The following is a 19,689-nucleotide window of genomic DNA, read 5'->3' on the forward strand; positions in this document are numbered from 1 at the left end:
ACGACGCCTGGTTAGGTGAGTAGGTTAGGTGATTTTAACTATTATTTATTTTAAATTTCAACACGTTTAATGCATTTTCTTGCTTTTTTGGAGGGAGAGGGGGTTCGGTTTTGTCGCAGACGCACACGGTAAGCATCGTTTTAAAAACGGGTCGTGTTACAAATGGCATCGTTTTGCGTGCGCATTTGTATGCAAATCGAGCACTCGGCCGGGTGGAATTTCTCATGCAGTTCAGTGTTTGGGAAGTTTCTTTTGCAGTTTTTGGAAGTGTTCTACAGGGGTGATGGGTAACACAACTCACTAAGGCAGGTGTAAAAGTTAGTGCAACGAACAGGACAGTGCTCTGGTTGTTACCGATTTTATAAAGAGATATGATTGTGATGTATTTAAATGAAACCTTCCTACAATCATTTGACTTCATTCCTTGAGAATGGAAGTAAACCATTCTAATTAATGATTAGTTTTTGTTATTCGTCGCAAAAACATTTAATTTAGTATGCATTCAATATGCAATAACATTATCAACCCAAACTCCCAGCACTCAGTTTGTCCGGGTGCCTGCAGAAATTTTTTGAAACGTCCTAAACTCCACGACATGCTGGATGCTGGTTTAGAGCATCACAGATGAACGTTTCTCTCGATGAGAGAGAAAAAAATCCTCTCACCTGAGTATTCGTGAGCAAGCATAAATTCATCAAACAAGTGAGCGAGGGACCACATAAAGACTTAACGAAAGTTTTCATGAAAAACACTATCCATGCCAAACGAGGAAAATTGCCTGCGTGGGTTTACCCCTATGAGAAAAACAATTCGAAAACTGGAACAAAAGTTTCTTATACAAGTTTCTTTGATGTCTTTATTCAAACTAAATGAAACACAAAAACCATAAATGTTCTCTACTTAATGTTTTTCTGGCGTATTGTGCAAATAGCATAACAATCTTTATTCTATTTACTCTTCAATTTCTAATAATTTTTAAGTGTGATAAAACAATGAAGTCTCTTGCAAAATTATGCTCTTTTGTTGGTGTAGTTTTGTTTCTATAGAACGGCCTGGCCGTGTTGTTATTGCTTTTCATGTATCTATCGTAATAAATTTAATAAATTTACCAACCTAGAATGAACCAATGAGCACAAGTTCATGAGTCTACCGTCATCATCCAACTCTCATGTTCACGCATCAAAAATATTCGTTCAAAGAGAGGGAAAGAGAGAAAGAGAGTAATAAACATTCGTTCAGCTCTCGCGCAGCCTCTTTGACCGGCAATGTTCATCCCCTATGTTGCCCTAGCAACGTCCACATCCCAGGACACAATGGGCGTAGGGTACGGTAAATATGTTTTATACAATTTTGTACGTTGCTTGTGTAAATTGTGTTTAAATGCCAATCTCATAAAGAAAAATTGTACAAACTGGATATCACTGTTTTCTTATTTTTAAAAATTCACACAACTTAAGCAATTATTAATTTAAAAAAAAAGCTATCAGCAACAGAAAAGTTATCACTTTAAATGCAATATAATATCTGAATAACTTATTTTAAAAATCGGTTACGTTTGAATTCAAATAAAAGCGCACAACCAAACACCTACCACATTCGCCCACTGTGTCGATGAGAAGCAACAACCAAAAAAAAAAAAAAAAACAACGCATCCCAACCCAGGTCGCGAACCGCGGGAGACACACGCAAGCACCAACAAATAAACGTCTCCAGTTCGTTTCTTTCGTTCCGTGCGAGCGGTTCATCAGTGTGTGTCTCGCGGGTTTTCCGTGTCTTTTTCCGTATCGGTTCCACACGTGCGGTGCGTTTTGTGGCGGTAAGCAATGCCAAGCGGGGCTATGTAAGACGAGGAGAAAAATAATGCTGACCCCGGTTCAGTTTGTGGTAACCGGTTAGCGTTGCTGTTGCCGCTGCCACACGGTTTGCATATACGCGCGTATACACGGTGAAGGAAAACTCACACACAATGGCGTGGTTGCGTTCCCGGTGCCGAGGATGATGGAAAGAATTGATGATAACTTACAAGTGAATGAAAGTGAAGCTCCTCTCTCCTTCGGCAGCATGAGCAGCGTTGTAAACAGTGATTTGTCTTTTTGAAAAGTAGGTTGTTAGGTTTTTTTTTGTAGTGATTATACGAAAATTGACAGCAAACAGAACCTTTCGCAACCTTTCGAAGTTAACCTCCAATATTGCCAACATCGAGTGCCCTTCAAACACCAAACACCTCATGGAAGGTGTCATTGAAGCGTTTACTGAGAGCAGCATAACCTGTTTGAGAAAGTGCTGACTAACTGGTAAAACCACCAAGTGTGAAACCTTCCCAACGAGCTATCACTAGAATCCTACTTCAATGGAAGACAAAACAACAACAAGAAAAAAGCACAGAATAAATCAGCAACGAAAGCAACAGTAAGTTTTATGCATCAAGCACCCTCTCGCAGGTCAGAAGTTCGGGCAGGTTAGGTGGGTTCCCTTTTCGACGGCTCAAGTGCACCACCTCACCAGCCAGTGTATGTGTTGTTTGTTGATCCAGCGAGCGTCCAGTTGTCTCTCCGGGTATCAGCAACTCGATATTCGATGGTTCGGTGGTTCAAGTCCCCTCATGAACCCCTTTCGGTACCGATTTTTTTGCTGACCACGCAACACGACGCGACTGCCTTTTTTTGTACTACATTTGCTTGATTTTGGGCTTCTCTTTGCTGCCGCACGACGTAAATTTCGAGTGATGTTGGAAGGGCAAAAAAAAACAACGCATGTGAAGCGAACGCGAATGGATGTGTGTGTGTGTGTGTGTGTGTGTGTGTGTGTGTGATTGTTGTGTGTTTGTATGCTGAATGTGGTTGTGTATGTTGTGCAAAGTGCAAGAAGCCTACGGTTGCCTGTGACTTGTTAAGATAACCTCCAACTTCCCGGAGTCCGTTCGTCGTCTGTTACCTTGGAGACGGTTGAAGTCTTTCGTTTCGTACGCTTGCTTCGCAAATCAAACCACGCAGGCAAAGTATCTCGAAACGCTTACAGCATCGATTGGTTGTTGATTGATTGATTTATACATGCGTGTGTGTTTGTTTGTGTGAAATAATTAAGAAGAAATCGAAAATTCTTCGAAGGCATATCGAATCGAGTGAAACAATTCTAGTGTTCCTAATTTACTTCAGTTGTATTTATTGACCGGTCACAAAAATTGAACAAAGTCTTTGCTATCGTAAATACTTTGAATGCTTCTATTGCAATCCAGTTTTCCCGAAAAAGGCAACAAAAAACCAAACACCAAATTGTTACAAATCAAGAGAATTGTGATTGCAGCTTACCGTTATCCATTACACTATTGTGTTGCTTATTTCATTTCATTTCTTCTCCTCCCCCTCACTGACCGTCTCTTTTTCGACCAACCTCCGCCCAACCCCTAGATTGCTGGTACTTTTCAACGCCCAGAAAGTGATACAGATCACACACAGACGACCGCCCAGTGCGGTCCCGTACCGTGCGCCAGGTGGAAACTACCTTAATGACGGATTGTTTGTAAATTTCGCTCCGCTGAAGCAACAGTGCGACCTCACTTCGGCAAACGTCCAGCAGGCCAGACAAGGTGTAGACTACTGCTAGAAGCAGCGCCTTAGTGCCCAGTGGAAAGCAAAGTGTTGTGAAAATCCGTTCTTTGGTGCACGCCACGAATTGTGTGCTGCTTCGATGCTGCTGTGAGTGAAAAGTTGTTGGGTGATTTGTTCCAAAAATTGGTATCCAACAGTACGTCTCTCCAGGCTGTGTGTGTGTGTGTAATTTGAAGGCAGAACTTTAGCGGGCTCCGGGAAAAAGGGCGTTCGCTCGAATTCCTTACACAAGAACGTAAGTGCATTTTCTATTCACTAGAGAATTTCTTCACATTTCAGATTTTTGTATCGGTGATGGGAACTGTCTTTCGCTTTTTTGTTATATCATTGAAATTGTTCGGTTGCCAGTGTAATTGTAACCGTATTTTTATGCTTATAGCCAGATTCTTTCCACCAAATTAGCACATTTTATCGACAGTGCCTTTCAATGCGGTAAGATGGCGAAGAAGCGAGCTCATGAATAAATATTTCTTTCAAGTTTTGGTTATTATTGTTCCCCACGGCGCTTCTAGAGTTAGTTAATGTCTTTTGTGAACTTATTAATTGCATGTAATCAAATTCTTAGCAGCAATGATTTTTATTTTTGATTTATGTGAGAAGATTGAGCGCTCTTCTTAGTTTGCCGTTTTTGATTTCGTCTATTTTGTTTCCTTAATTTGAAGGTGGAACTGATAATCCATACTATTACTTTTCTTTGTTTTTTCCTCTTCTTCGAAACGTCTTCTTATATTTTCTTATGATTAAGAGAGTATTCCATAAAGGTTCTCAATTAAAAATCATTAATTTGGCTATAATCCAGATTTGGTTTTCTTCCTACAGCACTGAAAATTCTCCCTTTTCAGCATTAAAATTCATAAAATAATTCATTAAAAAACATAATGAAAATGAAAAAAGGACATTAAAAATACATCAGTAAATTATGCCTTCCAATGGCAGCTTCCAAAGGAACAATTTCGTTCTTCTGAACTCCTATAACCCAAAAAAAAACGTTTCCCGATTTATAATGACCAGGAGTAGCATCGCTACATTTTGCTTGCTCCAAACAAAAGCGAAGTACAAATGGTTTGAGATATGGTTTCGATCCCAGTACGATCCAAACGCACATTCGGGAAGACACACCGCTTCACGGGAAGAAACGGTGAAAAAAGCTGCCAAACCGGAGTTTGACTTTTCGACTTTTCCTCCTTGAATGTGTGCTGCGAACACACAAACATAAATACGCTCAAAACCTGCGGATCGCTAAATTTATTCCCCCTTTCGGCTGGAACGCGAAACAACATGAACCAACACGCTCACATCGGGTTGGAGAACTTCAAGCAGCAGCAAGCCTGCTTGAAACCTCGAAGCCTCCCAAAGTCCCAAAAGGCACACCGCAAAACTTATCCCAAACGACCACTTTGCGAAACGGAAGGCAGAAAAGAAGCATCTCATCACAACCAAACACACACACACACACACACACACACACACACACACACACACACACACACACACACACACATCCATGCAAAGGTACAGCATAAATTCGTCCATACCACACACCGCCCTGGCAACGAGCCAAAAGGCCACCGTGTGTATGCTCTACTGGCGTTCCTCTCCACAGCATAAGGCGCTAGCATTAATAAGTGCCAAGCGGCAACAAAACTAAAAGAAGGCTATCCGCCTAAGACTCCAGCGAGATCCAGTTTTGCCTCTCCCTTTTTCGAGGGAGTTTTGGGGATGGGAGTGGTGAGACCTGCAGGAGCAGGAACTCGTCTCACACCCAATGGCGAAGGGCTTCCCGATTTCCAGTTTTTGATACTTTGCCAGTTTTCCATTCGCTGTCTTCCCGTTGTTTTTTTTTCCTTCCATCAACGCGGGTTCGGTGCATGATGGCGATGCATGGACGATAACACATTCACCCGATCTGCACTTTTGAATCTGCAAATCGAATCGATGCAACCTTTTGCTAAAAAAAAAACAACTATCTCCTACCGTCGAAATGTTAACGACTGGAACGTTCTTTACCATTCTGATGATTTTGAGCTTATCTTTGCGGGAAGATATACACCGAATCTGGGATTAAAAGCATCAGGTCTCATATTTTACTCATCGGGCGATACGTTAATACGGTTCCGGTCGAAGTGGCAAACAAAAAAATAGCTCTATATAATACTAAAATGATTTTAAACCTCCATTCTGGAAGGTGTTTATCATTCAACCAGAAGCTTCTGTATTTTCCATTCTTTTAACACTCACCGCCAAAGTCCAGACTCTAAAGAAGATAACGTCCTAAATTATTTTAATACGAAGAACACAGCTTCACTTTAGCATGAAATTATTGTAGCAAACCAAACCATTTCGCTTATCAAGCTCACAAAATTCGTCCAGAACGTACCGCCGAACGGAACGACAACGACGTTGCCGCATTCCTTGGTGGTCAGGCTGGCTCGAAAAATTCTTTTCGCCTCTTCTGCGCCTGCGGTTCTCACGCAGCAACAGCGCCGGGCGATCTCCGCATCCAGACCGGTTTTTCGCGCTGCCACTAGTCTAGAGAGATCTGCAACGATTCCGCTCCCTGGTGTTCGATGCCGATCGCGCCATAGCTTTTCCTTTGCGCTTCCAGGAGGTCACACACAAAACAAAAACAAAAAAAATCGCGATGCGAATGAGACGAACGAACGAACGAACAGGACAGTTTTCGGGGGCTGTCAAAACGAGCTGAGCTTTTGAAGCTTTGAATCTACTGGAACAATATTTCGCAACTGCTCGCAACACATGGAACGCACAAGAACAAGAAGATTTTTAATTTGGAACTTGCTTCCCCCTTAAAGAAAGGCTAATGAATGATCTGAGCCAAAAGCCGGCTCGAATTGGATATGTTGGCACGGTGAAAGCCCCAACAACGACGTCCGATTACTTCCCGGAAGATGGGCAGGAAAAACTACAACTTCACCTAACGAGCACACTGGACTGGAGAGTAGTAAAACGATTATAATACTCATGTCCGAAATGTGCTATCAAACTTAGACTCAAAGACAAAAACACACACACGCACCTTCAAAATCTTTCACCTTCCACATCAAGACACTTCTGGAAACGGCGAAAATACCTGGGATTTTAGCAGCGTTTATGACCACTGTCGGTGGGGTTGTGAGAAAGGGTAGACTGATGAGCAACCTCAACAGCATCTTCCAGATCTTCCAACGTCCTCATTATCTTGCAGTAAAGTTTTTGGTTTGTTACACACCCTCGCTTATCCTGTTGCCACAAAACCTGTCGTTTGGAGGAAAAAAAAAAGCAGTTCAATGCCGCGTGAGTGAGTCAATGGCGATGGATGGAGAGGCTCCGAAAGCTTCACCGAACACCGGCATGTGTGGTGTAGTTCATTTGCATACCTCATACTTTTTTATGTCTTTCCTGTCCATCCGATGGGCCATTTTTTCGGCCTCTCGGCTTCTTCGGGACGCTCTTTTTCACCTACGGAACGTGTCGAGAGGGGGCTGTGGAGTTGCAAACTATCTTAAGCTTTATGGGTTGTCGGTGATATTTTTAAAGTTAGCACCCAATCTTTGCTTTGTTTGGTTGTTGGTTGGTTCATGCTTGGTAGTGTGTTTGGTTGTTCTTTTTTTGTTGCTATTTAAAATATATTGCGGTTGATCCAAAAACACACATTTTAATGGTTAAGCCAAGGCAGAAATAAAGCTTTGCTTTTTTTTATTACCTTGGAATCAAATGGAATCTGTGCTTGAAATGGAGTCACTTTATAGTTTACATAGTTTATCCAGCTGTGAGCATCCAGCAAAAAATGTGCAAGAACTTCTTAGTATCTCTGAATCAGCTTTTTCCATGGTGTTACATGGCAAAAAAGCATCTTTTCCTTCTCCTTCTTGGCTTAACGACCTTTTAAGGTCACGCCGGCAATCGAATAGCGTACTAAACTACGGGTGGACGGATGGGATTTGATCTCCGATCGTTTGAAAACCGGCGCCGTTGTCGCCTACACCTTTTAATTACCAATTATCTAATTTTAGACCTTATTTAGACCTGAATCTTAAATTTTAGATACTGTTAAGCGTTTTTTGGCGAACGAGCAGGCTTTCGAAGTTAAAGTGTCGCAGAATAAGCCATTAACTTTATTTGCCATCACGGCTTAATCTACAAACTCATCAAATTCAATTCCCCGGAGTACTTAATTAATATTATTTTCTAAAAATCTAAATGCATGTAGCAAGCAATCTTCGTCTCCAGCTGGGGTCCGGCAAGGTAGTGTACTGTCCCCACTACTCTTCAACATCTACACGTCGGATATTCCAATAATGAGGAATGTTTCTACGCGGATGATGTAGCTTTATCATCATCCGCGAAAATTGGTACTAAATTCAGGTTTTAAACAGTATTCAAAATATTGTGAGACGGAAGAAAGACGGAAACTCTAACTGGGCGGCGACAAATCCGAGACCTTATTCTTCACTATATTCGCCAGTCCTCGCAAGTTAGCATGTAGGAGTTTGAAGATACACCAAAAAGAAATTCTCTGGTCTAAATCAATTTAGTAATAATTAGTAGCAAATTTTTAAAAGCTATTCTTAAAGTCCCTCCTTGGTACAAAACTGTTCTCTCAAAATGATATATACAATAGACATGATACACAGAACGTTTGAAAAACTAAAATCGGCATAAAATGACAAGTGCTCATCCAGCACGTGGGAAATACTGAAAGAATTGCACTCTGAAACTGTTAGTCAGTAGATTTTATCGTTTCAAATTAGTATTTAGTACGTGTCTAAGTTAATCAGTAGATTTAAGGATAGGATAATACCAATACCAAAAGTTTCAAATCACGATAATTCGTTAAAAATACATCAGCCAAGTAGCTCTTAAGTGAATATACCGATGAGGAGTGAACTTGGGGCTTAACACCCAGCATTTAAAAGTTATCAAACCACTATTGTATGAAAACAATTACAAAATAAACTTAACTAACTAACTAACTTACAGTGCAAAGAAAAGAAAAATACAGATTTTCATGTAAATAATACTAAATACGCTGGAACAAAAAGCATAAATTGCTTTCGTAGGGAAAAAAATTCGCAATGTTAGTGGACAAGGAATAAGAACCTATTTTACGCAAACAAAATAAACATCATTGGTAGTATTTGTAACAGTTTAGGAGATCCTTTGGCCTAACCTAACTTTAATACCATTCTTTAACACAATTGAAACTGTCATCGAGGCATTCTGTGCGCCCAGCTTCTATAATGGCGACTTCCTCTCTTCCCCTCTAAAAACGCACTCATTAAACCGTTTGAAGCACGGCAAAATAATAGAGCAGTTATCGTATTACCGGAATCGATCGCTTCCGCACGGTGTTTGGCCAAAAGATTCGGTGGCGTAACGACGAGAATTAATCGACCGCGGTGTCGGGCGGACGCACAGATTCGCCTGCCCAGATCAGTGTGCGGTGGGAAAAGGGGGTTTTGCAACTTTCTAAAACAACTATCAAACAACTATCAAACGACGGCTGAAACAATATCATCCGTTCCGTACATGGATGATCGCCACCCTTGCGAGCGAGCGGTGGCGTTCAGTTCGTTTTGTTTCGTTCGCTCCTGTCTCATTTTCCCTTTATAGTTTTCCTTTTTACTCCCACAAGCGATGGTTTTTCCTCAGAAACTGAAAATTACCATCACTTTAATTTGTGCGTGTGTGTGTGTGTGTGTCTTTTTCATCACCTAATTTACTCCTTTCTTCACTTTCGCGCATTCGTCAGGCTTGTCGTACGTCTTTTCTTCCGCCTGCTCCAGCATGTCAACGTGCATTTTTTTTGTCCCAAACTTTTTCTCATACGCACGCACTACCAAGCGGTAAGTGTCTTAAGGTGAGAAATCTAATTTAATTACCATTTTATTCGATGCCTTTACGCACAGCCACTTGTGGGCCCGTCTGCTGTTCCTTCGCTTGTAAGCTGACTGTGAGAATTTCGATTGACACTCTGTTCCGCATTTTACCCCGAAAAAAGTAGCACCCCGATGGGGTGGGTGGTAAGCGTAAGTCATGGGAATGACACCCCACCCGGAGGGGGGATGAAGTAGACTGTTTTTTCTCGCGCGCACCTTAAGCACTCATTCCCGAAAGCTCACATACGGCCGGAAGAAAGCAAAACATCATCATGTCGTGTGATTCTTGTGCGATTTTTCTCACTTTTGTTTTCGGATGAAAATTTCGGAAACCGAGCAAACACGCTCGCCCGGTTGCAAATGAGCTAGTGAAAGTGTGGAAAATTCAATTAGGATCAGATCTGGCTTGTACCTCTTTTCTTCCTCATATGCGCTTATCTCCTGCGTGCGTGTGCTCGCTTTCGAAAGCATCAACCAAAATTTGTCATGATGAGTTTTTCTCTCTTAGTGAACTCGTTTTTTCTCCTGATATGTTGTCGTGCAAGCGTACTTGCTTATTGGGAAAATCGTACCGTTTTTTTGTTCATACTCTCCCCTAAAGCTAGATAGCGATCAATCTGCGTGCGTACAATTAACCCACAATGTTTGAGCGCTAAATTAAACGGGTGTCGAAAAACCGCGTACAAAAAGAGAGTGAAAATTCACGTTGCGAGCCAACTTTTCATTTTCCTGTGACGGGAAAAATGTCAAACCATCAAAAGGTTGCCCGCTCACACCAAATCCCCGGTGCTGGGTTTGGTGAAAACTTATTGCACCATTGTTTTGTCCGGATGCAGACGAAATTAAGTGGCAGCCTCTTCCCGTGCTGCATACACAAACTGCTGCACCGAGCAAAATCACATCGACAGCTGGGAGCCCAGCCGAAGTACTTCACCGGAAAGTGGGTTAATGGTTGGTTGTGCTTTTGAAATTCTTCCAGACGCTTTTCTTCTACACCCGGGGAAGGTTAACCACTTTTCGCCAACTGGCGAACAATTAACTACCGGCCGTGGCGTGCACAGGACGGCGTACGTGTTCGTGCGCCCGGCAGATAAATCAACCGACCTTGCCCTCTCTGCTGGCAAGTTGTCTTTTTCGCTACTTGAAAGCGTCAACTCACTCGATTGCTACCGACTGATAATGGTCACCATGGACCTGGTTTGGTCTACATGCACGGGAAGAAAAGAGCTCTCCGTAAGCGTGCTTTTTTTTTCTACCAACTACCAAGCGTTTCGTGTTGAAAAATTCGAAAGGATAGCTTTTGGATGGCAGCAAAGCATCGTCCACCTGTCCACGCGATAAAATCGATTATCTTTCAATGTCATTTCGGAAAAGTTCACACCATAGAAAAGGGCTTAACCTTTCGCTTTCGGCTCACACTCATTGTGCGCTCCCCCCAGTTGGCTGCTGGTGGCCATATGTGTGATTAAAAAAAAAACCTCCCCTGCTCGTTTCCTAAGACGCGTTGATGTCTTTTGATTTTGCACCGCCACCCCAACACAGCACGGCGGCGCAACAATTAATCAAAGAACTAAAGCACCGAACTACCGCCACGTTGCGATGTATTAAGCACTGCGTTGACATTCACGCGCCATGATCCATTCCGCCGAAGGAAGATTTGCATATAAATGATAGCTTTTTTTTATGTGGTGAACTAAGAGCGGGGTTCGTCTCTTACCGCCCGCGTTGTAAGCTCCGCTCACGAACAAAGGGTGTTAATGGGCGGCAGAATGTTTGCTGCACGTTTGACGCACCTCGGTAATCATCGGCTAACCCCTTATCCGGGAACAAATTTAATACGCAACGCATAAATATTGTCGCTAAAGCGTTCGGTTTTTTTTTTTTATTCGCGATCCCTCCGCCATCTCTGACACATGAACGAATGACAGTGAGCAGTGAGGATTAAACGAACATTTCGTTTGCATAATGTATGCTCGATTGTTCTAAACGAGACACTAACGCACACAGCCTCACACCTGTTCCATTCTGGGGGATTTCCTTTATATGAAAGAAAAGCTGCGAACTAGTGTGTGGATGAGCATGACACTGATTTCTTTACTGCCATCAATTTGTCTGTCACTTCCGTGTCCGTGTGATGCCACCCCTGAATGGGGAACTTTTTCAACAAACAGATTGGCTGCAAACACTCAACAGCTCAACATCTGCAAGACAAACCCGAACACATCGGATTTGCATCGAATCGAAGGCTCGGAGGCATTACCCATTACCATACTCATTAAACTCCGTGCGCGGTGCGATGTGATTAGACGCAATAACTTATGAATGATGCCGTCTCGGCGGCAGAAAGTTGCAATTCAGTGCAACTGGGTGCACGTGTCATTTCGGTTCGCGGAACACTGGCTGAACACTTTAGCTGTATCTATATGCAAATCACCTTTCTTGGCATGACCAACCGGTGACTTCGTTTGAGGTGGAAATAGTGTAATAATACGTCGTCGAGCCGGCAAGGGGAAAGCCTGCCCCCTTTGGATTGGCGCCACGAATTATTGAGCGGCTGTCGAGTGACACCATCAACGATTTGAGTAATTGACGAGGTGATTTGATGCCGACAAACATGGCGTGAATAACAAAAAGGTCCAAAGTTCAGGCACTGCTATTTGCGTGCTCGATACAATAACAAAGTGGATAATATTTTTCAAACATTTGGGTCACATACTTATGCGATCACTTGCTGTTATAAAATAGCACATTTTCTTTAGAAGGATAAGAGTTTAACAACACTTGACATACACTAAACGAACAAAAATAATAGAAACAACCGTAAAACTCAATCTTAGGCGAAAAAATACAGCCCACGGAAACGGTTTTCCAAGCATCATTGACATAATGCTTTTTATTCCATCACTCTTCTGCCAGATATCAATCGATAATTTTCCACACAACTTTCTACCATTCCTGAAAAATTGGGGGACAAAATGTCGTAAAAATAGATTGTACCAAAAATTAACTTTACCGTTTAAAGTCACTCCAGTTACCCTGTAGCACCGTATTAAAGAAACGTTCACAGGAAACCTATCAACCGGCATGTCACGTGTAGTGTACCGAAAAGTGAGATGAAAAATGTAATCGTCCCTTCCGGATGATTTTTCACGGTAAGCTGCTGGCGGGCATATTGCTATGTTGGTTCGGCACGCTCTTTACGGCCACAGCATTAGACATGCAGGGGGCGTATGACTCATATTTTCTCAACCAGGATATTTTTATTCGAATCGAGTTTTAACCGAAGAAGGGAAACCAAGAAACGTTTATTTCGTCAATCTGGAACACATGAACACGGCCTCTGTAACCGAAAAGAAAAAAGGAAACTGGTTTCTTTGGAATAGCACGCTGATTTTAAAGTGTGCCTCAAATCAGACTGTGTTTATGATGATGTGGTTGATTTAAGTTACCTTATTCTTTCAGTGTAAGCTACCAATAATAAAATATCTATCTTTGTTACCAATCATCCTCATTGTAAACACAATTTATGCCACATCGAAGCGCCCTACTGACTAAAGCATCCAAATCTGTCCATCTACATCCGGGGATCGGGTTGTCTTGCGCCTGTCACTCGCGACGCTTCTCTCCTTATGGCCGATAATTGAATAATAAGCAATACCATTCGTGCTTGTTACCTAATTGCATACGGTTTTACCCGCCGCACCGTTCAAGGAAGATAAATTTGGTGCTATAGCAATGGTTTAGAATACTAACGAGCTACCGAATCTTGTAGCAAAACATGTTGGCCTCATATTGTGCCGTGCGGGAGCTTATAATCTTCACCATTCCCAACAAGGAGAAAATCGATAAAGACGGCATGTCACACAGCGGTATGCTAATTCACACCTCGGTGTTGCTAAGCTATCCTTTTTCAGCAACAGCTACATTCATTCATGAATCATCATCAAAGTCAAATTATCATTTTCCAAGCCACAAACGCTACTTGTGCGTTTGTGTGGTGAGCCTTTGGTCCAGCGAAGGCTCCGTTCGATCCGTGCCTCCATTATGCAGAAACATTCCGAAAGCATAATTGCATTATCTTCTTCCTGTTTGACGCACTTCCAGAGCGTTGTGGTTATGCAGCTTCCCCCGCCATGTCCATTTGCACAATTCGCAATTGTTGAAGTCCGTAATGTGTAACCGTTCGTCATTGAATAACTCATTCGGCAATAAATGGATCGCGCGGTGCTCCAGTTCTCATACGCATACGTTGCTCGGTAATGGTAATAATGTTCAAGCTTGTGTAGCTCTTTTTCCGCTCGCAACATCGGCCGCACTACAAGAATGCTCCGAATTGAGATGCCTTTTTCCACCCGACTCCAGTTAAACCGCTTCATTTGTTGATGATTTCGTTCCAGCTATACACACGTTTTCAGCTACGAATCTTTGGGAGAGAAAAAAAAACAACCCCCGGAACCATGTAGCTCACCGACAACAGCGCTAGGTGAGAGTGAACCATATGCTAATGAGAAAAGTATATCACTTCATTCACCTTCTCCAACACAATGGCCGTCGCGGGGTGGTATTCTATTGGCGTCCGACTGCCTAGATGCATTCCGCGTTGTATGCACACCCCGAAAAGGCGCGTATGTAGAGCGGAAAACTCTTGCATCTTTTACCCTACGGCGACAGGGCAGCGTTGAAGGTTTTCCCTCCCAAGCAGTGTCGATTTGAAGGTTTGCTCCGGGCAGAAGAAAACAAAATAAAGAAGACCAGCAGAATGTTGGTCTACGCAAGCCGATTTCAGGTTTATCGGGATCTTTGTGTGTGACACAGTGTAAGGTGAGAAAGTAGCTCAATAGCATGCATATTTATGCTACCGCTGCAGGTCGAAAAGCCTTTCCCGGGCGGAAAGATGGGTTTCAAATTAGCCTACAAAATTGTTGTAGGCAAGAAAAAAATGGAACAAAACTGGAGCATTGATGAATTTTTAATTCAATGTTTTTTGTGTGTTCGACTTCTAATACATTTGAAATTATTTAGAACTATTTGCAAAATACCCTCAAGATGCCTCAAATGTGTTGATGATTTGAAAATATTTGAAAAAGATCTTCTTTTGGGTCCTTCTAGGAATTTTGAATACAAATTTTAGTCTTATACATCGCCATTTAAAACTTCGTTTGTGAAATATCAATGTATCGTAGTTTTCAACAATGTGTTTGCGTGACAGGTGAGGAACAGGTGAAGAACACGTGATTTTAGCTGATTTTTCCTGAAGGTTTGACAGACACTGGCATACAATTTTCGTCTATTTCTTGGCTTAGGAACCTGCAGAATCTTCTTATCCTTGGCTTATCGGACTTGCTGAGTCATGTCGGCCATCGAATGGTTTACTAGCCTTGCCGATACCACGTAGTTGGATAGCCAGTCCTCGCTACGGGGGAACGGTTCGGATGGGATTTGTACTTCGGTCCTGCCATTTGCAGCTCCTGCGGAAGACCGGTGCCGATGTCGCTTGCATCACCGGTCTGCCCAGCAGGATCATGCCGACAAAATTCTGATTTCTTAGACTAAATTGATACGTCGTAGTTGGAAAGCCAGTCCATAGGTTCCGAATAGATGGTCTTGCCTTTTAGTCGAGTCTATACTCAGTAAGAAAATGCCTTCTTAAAGCTCAATATATCATGAAGTATATTACACTTCTTCCGATATAATTAAATTTACAATTTCTTACATCGATATATTTATTAAAGCATCATAATGCAACTCACCAATACATACCCTATTGAATTTTATAATCTCCTTTGCGAACAGTATGCTCGCAGTTCTCTTGCCCGTAATATCGTCAGCCTATCAGCCTACACAACGATTACAGTTGGCCAATAATTTTCTCCCACCTGACATGTTTACGATGATTTTCCAACTCGCTAAGCCAGCATTATCACCCCACGTGTACGTTATCCTTTCATCGGTCAGAAAGCAACCCGCCACGGTCATCGGTGACCTTCCCCACTACCACTAGCCCCAGACGAGATTTATCGATCATCATTCGTTCGACGGAGCCCGGTACCGTTTCATCTTCTGCACGAAGATGCGGGACACCGTCGCTGTGACACGCATAAAAAAGAGCATCTTGGCGGCAATATTTCAAAAGATAGTGAGAGTCCCAACCGATAATTGCGCATCGCGTACGACCCGCAACCATCGCGGACGCATCGGACAATTGAAAGAAAATCTCGCTCGCACGGAAGAAAAGCACTCGAAGCTCAGCTGTCTCCTAGGTTGCGCCGGTCGAGCGCGATGATGAAGCGTAGCTACGGGGTGAGTTGAAGAAGAAGGAAGGACGCCACTGTCTGTGTGTGTGTGTATTTGTGTCGCGTACACAAGAAATCCCCCACTTTCTTCTGCTATACCGCCCCAACGTCGTAACCGTAATTGGTAAGAAAACATTGCACTTTTATGTCTCAAACGCTGTGTCAGCATGAGAAACTGTCATCTATGTCTATGGTTTCTACCATCTCGCGGAGTCTTCCTCTAGTTCGCGTAAGCAAGCATTTGTCCGTTCACATCACGCACTCACGGTGCATTGATGCAGATGCAAGTGCTGCAGTGCTGCGTTCCGTTATCGCCGACGCATCGGGAAGCTTTTCTTCCCATAACCGGGCACAAAAAACTTGTAGCTCACCAGCCAGCCCCATGAAGCAGTGATGACACGTGGAAGGCAAGGCAAGACACATCATAAAAGCCTCCTTCACGGCCATCTTTCTTTCCCGCAGGGCGAATCGGTGCATCTATTTCGAGGTGATGCGCGTTCGATGCAAAAGCACCGCAGGTCCGCAGTAATTTGTTCGGTCTTGTGAGCATGCAACCAGAATGCATTTGCTTTGGTAGAAGCTCAAGGCGTCCAAATGTCGTTGACGTGGTTTCGCCTCAGATGCGGAAGAAATTACTTTACGTTCCGGTTCGAGCTCTTGGGGACTTAAACTCAAACCTACCCGTTTCGTTCAACGGCCTCCAATATCTCAAGATTCTCCCTGAAAGCTTTTAATGTGTCTGTTTTTATTTGAACAGCCCACCTACAACACCACAAGAAAGCAGATAACCTTCCCCCCATACACACAGAGCCAGCGCTGTAAAGGCTTTTACCAAAAACAAACTACTCCGGGTGGCATTAATATTATGAAATTAATTGAGTGACCACACTCCTGTACACAATTTTCTCCCCCATTTGCTCGGAGCCAATAAATCTAAGACCATTTTCCAGTTGTCACTTTCTATTTGCTAATGATGGGGACGCACTTTAGTCCGGGACCTCCCACCAGCGCCCTCGGACGCGATAAAACTAAACCGGAAAATTTCGATACCCTTTTATTGGGGCTTATTAGCGCGGAGGCGCTTCAGTTTGTGTGTGTGTGTGCGTTTGTCTGGAGTCTGAAAACTACACTTTTCCTAACCCTGCTGGATCTGGATTCAAACGCCTGTGCCCGCCTGTTGCACAGGTGCAACCGCCCCTTGTAAGGTGATGACGGTGAAAGCCCCCGAAACAGATGATGCTCAAACCGTAAATCGTGAAGCGCACGCACCAAGATTTACCGAAAATATAAATGAGAATTGGTTTGGTGTGTTGTTTTAAGTGGGAAGATTTATCGCGTACCTCTTTGTAGCTGGGTGGCCTTCCCTTCGGGTAATGCGCCAAATTGGGAACGGAAATGGTTGGGAAACAGATTGTGGTCCCGGGTGTTTGGGTATTGGGATAACGATCTGTGCTTAAGAAATCCACTTACTTACTTGCGCTTTCTGGGGCCTTTTTGGGGTATCAAACACACATCGCTCACACACGTCGCAGAGACAATTGTCTGTACGATCTGTTTGCATAATAATGAGCGGCACGTAGGAGCGCCCGGTTCGCCGGATCTCTGCTCCAATTGAACCAATTGATCATGATCATACATTGGCCACCGTGGACCGATTATTACACTCCCCAAAAAAAAAGACCACTAACAGTCGTCTTTCACCGGTGTTAACCGTACCGCAATTCACAAAACCAAACGAGGTTACAAACATGACACGAGTTTCGAAATAAGTTTTTAATCTTATAGTTCACGCTCCGAGTGAAGGTTCCCTTTTCGACGCATTCGAACATACCACACCAGCTAACGCATGACAAAATACCGCGTCAGGCTGCTGTACGATCGTGCGAAATTAACGCATGCATCAGCCGAGCCCTCTACAAATGAACCTTTGTAAAGGCTTGGACCATTGTTTTGGAACACCGAGAGAAAAAAAATCTTCATGCTGCTAAATCCGTTGCAAACTTTTGCTCAAGACCTTGCTATCTGTGACCGGCCACACACAGCACAGGCTATAATCATCAAGCAAGCAAGGTTTGCTCCCAATCGGCCGATTGAAAGGGTGTTTGGGAGTTTTGAAGTTGTCGTTCAATCATGCTCTTGAAGTTTGAAGTGTAGACAAACGGTGGCGTTTGATATTGCTTTAAAGCCAGCTCTGTCACTCACTTGTGGTGTGGATGTTGAGCCGCAACGGCTCAAAATAGAACATACGTATTAAGATGAAGTTATTTATTCAATAACCGGTGAGTTGTCTAAGGAGATATAAAATGAAATCAGGCCTTGTCTTGAAGTATATTGTGCAACTTGATGTGGTAAGATTTTAAATTTTCTATTTATCTTTACATATTTCATGATAATTTTGCCAAAAATCGTTACTTATAATGTATTGAAACATTTTTCCAGGTTCTGTTTACTGTCGAAGATTAAACCCGTCATGTGGTGTTGTTTGAGGCGGAAATGAAGCTAATCTTCATACAGATCCGGCGCGAAATTTGATCTCCCATATTCTAGTTTCTGGATTTAAAGTCTTGGATATCTAAACGCATTGACTTGAAGCTGCTTGTAGTTCTATGTTGATCGTGAAGTCGCTAGGAATTGCGCTATGATCTATCATCAAATTATTTTCTTTTTATTCTTCTTCTTGGCTTAAAGACCTTTCTAGGTCACGCCGTCCATCGAATGGTTTACTAGACTTGCTAATACCACGTACTTCGGTAGTCCATTCTCACTACTATGGGGAAATAGGCCGGATGGGTTTTCAACCTCGGTCCTGCCGTGTGACAATCGCCGCCGCTGCCACCTTTACCAACGGGCCATCCGTTATCCACTAATTCCATTCAAAATTATGCTTTTAATTAGCATTGACGTATCTCCTGGCCCCTTCAAAATTCTATCAGACACCGATAAATTCAAATAATAAACAATTATTGTCTCTCTTACGGATACGGATAATCAATGTATTAAATTACCTAATAGAGTTGCCAATTTGAACTAAAGACTTTCGTTTACAATGCCAGAGAGAAAGTCAGACATTAGTTACGAATCGTCTATCTGAAGGGCAGCCTCCGACAAAGTCTGTTCAAGCTATAATATTCGATGACCTTGTCACTTTAAACTAAACATGTATAACTAATTAACCCATACAAATCCTTTCCAAAATAATGACACCACACAATTTTTTTATCTTCACGAACTTCAATACAAGTTAATCGATTCGTCAACCATTTTTCCACCATCAACCGGGACGACGGAAATGACGGTGAATGCTTTCCTGACACACCAGATCCCATGTTTGGTTCCGATCGATCCCAACTTTCATCACAATCACCGTCACGATTATTTTCAACCAATCTTTTTGCTTCGCGCTTGCCCAACGCCCGTCACCTTGGCTGCAATCCAGCGGCGAACGGACGACCCTTTTTTCTCGATAATTAATTGTATTAATCCCACCAACGAAAGCCAAACGCGCAAACCCATCCTTCCGACAGGTGATTAGCGATGGAATCTCCACCATTTTCCCATTCGATCGAAGCGCCTGTCTCGGCCGGTCCACGAACTCGTTGCATAATCAACCCTTTTGCTGATCGATTCAAGCCTGTTTTGTTGCTTTGCGAAATTTCTTAATTTCGCTCAAAACTTTCGATTAGTGCGAAATCGACAGTAACACTCTGGCGACTTTAATCGGTCGCTGCTCGGTCGGAACAGGGCGCCGCCTTAATAAAACGTTCACTCACCTGTAACGCCAGCGCGCTTCCGAGTGGCAGCGCGGCATCATTTTTTTTTTGCGTCACATCATTTCATCTTCGACAACGCCACCGGTGAATCTTGCTTGCCACATTGCACAACCACCAAACGGGAGCGGTGATGGTGTTG

The 19,689-nt window shown here is 43.0% G+C and overlaps 5 protein-coding genes across 5 annotated transcripts in view; 3 read left to right on the forward strand and 2 right to left on the reverse strand.

The window, feature by feature from the left end:
- LOC126560898 (uncharacterized) overlaps window positions 1-19,689 on the forward strand; it is a 502,800-nt gene that overhangs the window by 381,899 nt on the left and 101,212 nt on the right. The window lies entirely within an intron of this gene.
- LOC126563276 (uncharacterized protein KIAA1143 homolog) overlaps window positions 1-19,689 on the forward strand; it is a 154,216-nt gene that overhangs the window by 57,290 nt on the left and 77,237 nt on the right. The window lies entirely within an intron of this gene.
- The window catches only part of LOC126563403 (U6 snRNA-associated Sm-like protein LSm5), a 168,539-nt gene that overhangs the window by 40,788 nt on the left and 108,062 nt on the right, over window positions 1-19,689 (reverse strand). The gene's annotated exons all lie outside the window — the stretch shown is intronic.
- LOC126561529 (uncharacterized) overlaps window positions 1-19,689 on the forward strand; it is a 123,792-nt gene that overhangs the window by 36,140 nt on the left and 67,963 nt on the right. The gene's annotated exons all lie outside the window — the stretch shown is intronic.
- Window positions 1-19,689, reverse strand: part of LOC126562120 (sialin-like) — a 293,788-nt gene that overhangs the window by 15,686 nt on the left and 258,413 nt on the right. The window lies entirely within an intron of this gene.

This window comes from Anopheles maculipalpis, chromosome 3RL (assembly GCF_943734695.1).
Source record: "Anopheles maculipalpis chromosome 3RL, idAnoMacuDA_375_x, whole genome shotgun sequence".
NCBI lineage: Eukaryota > Metazoa > Arthropoda > Insecta > Diptera > Culicidae > Anopheles > Anopheles maculipalpis.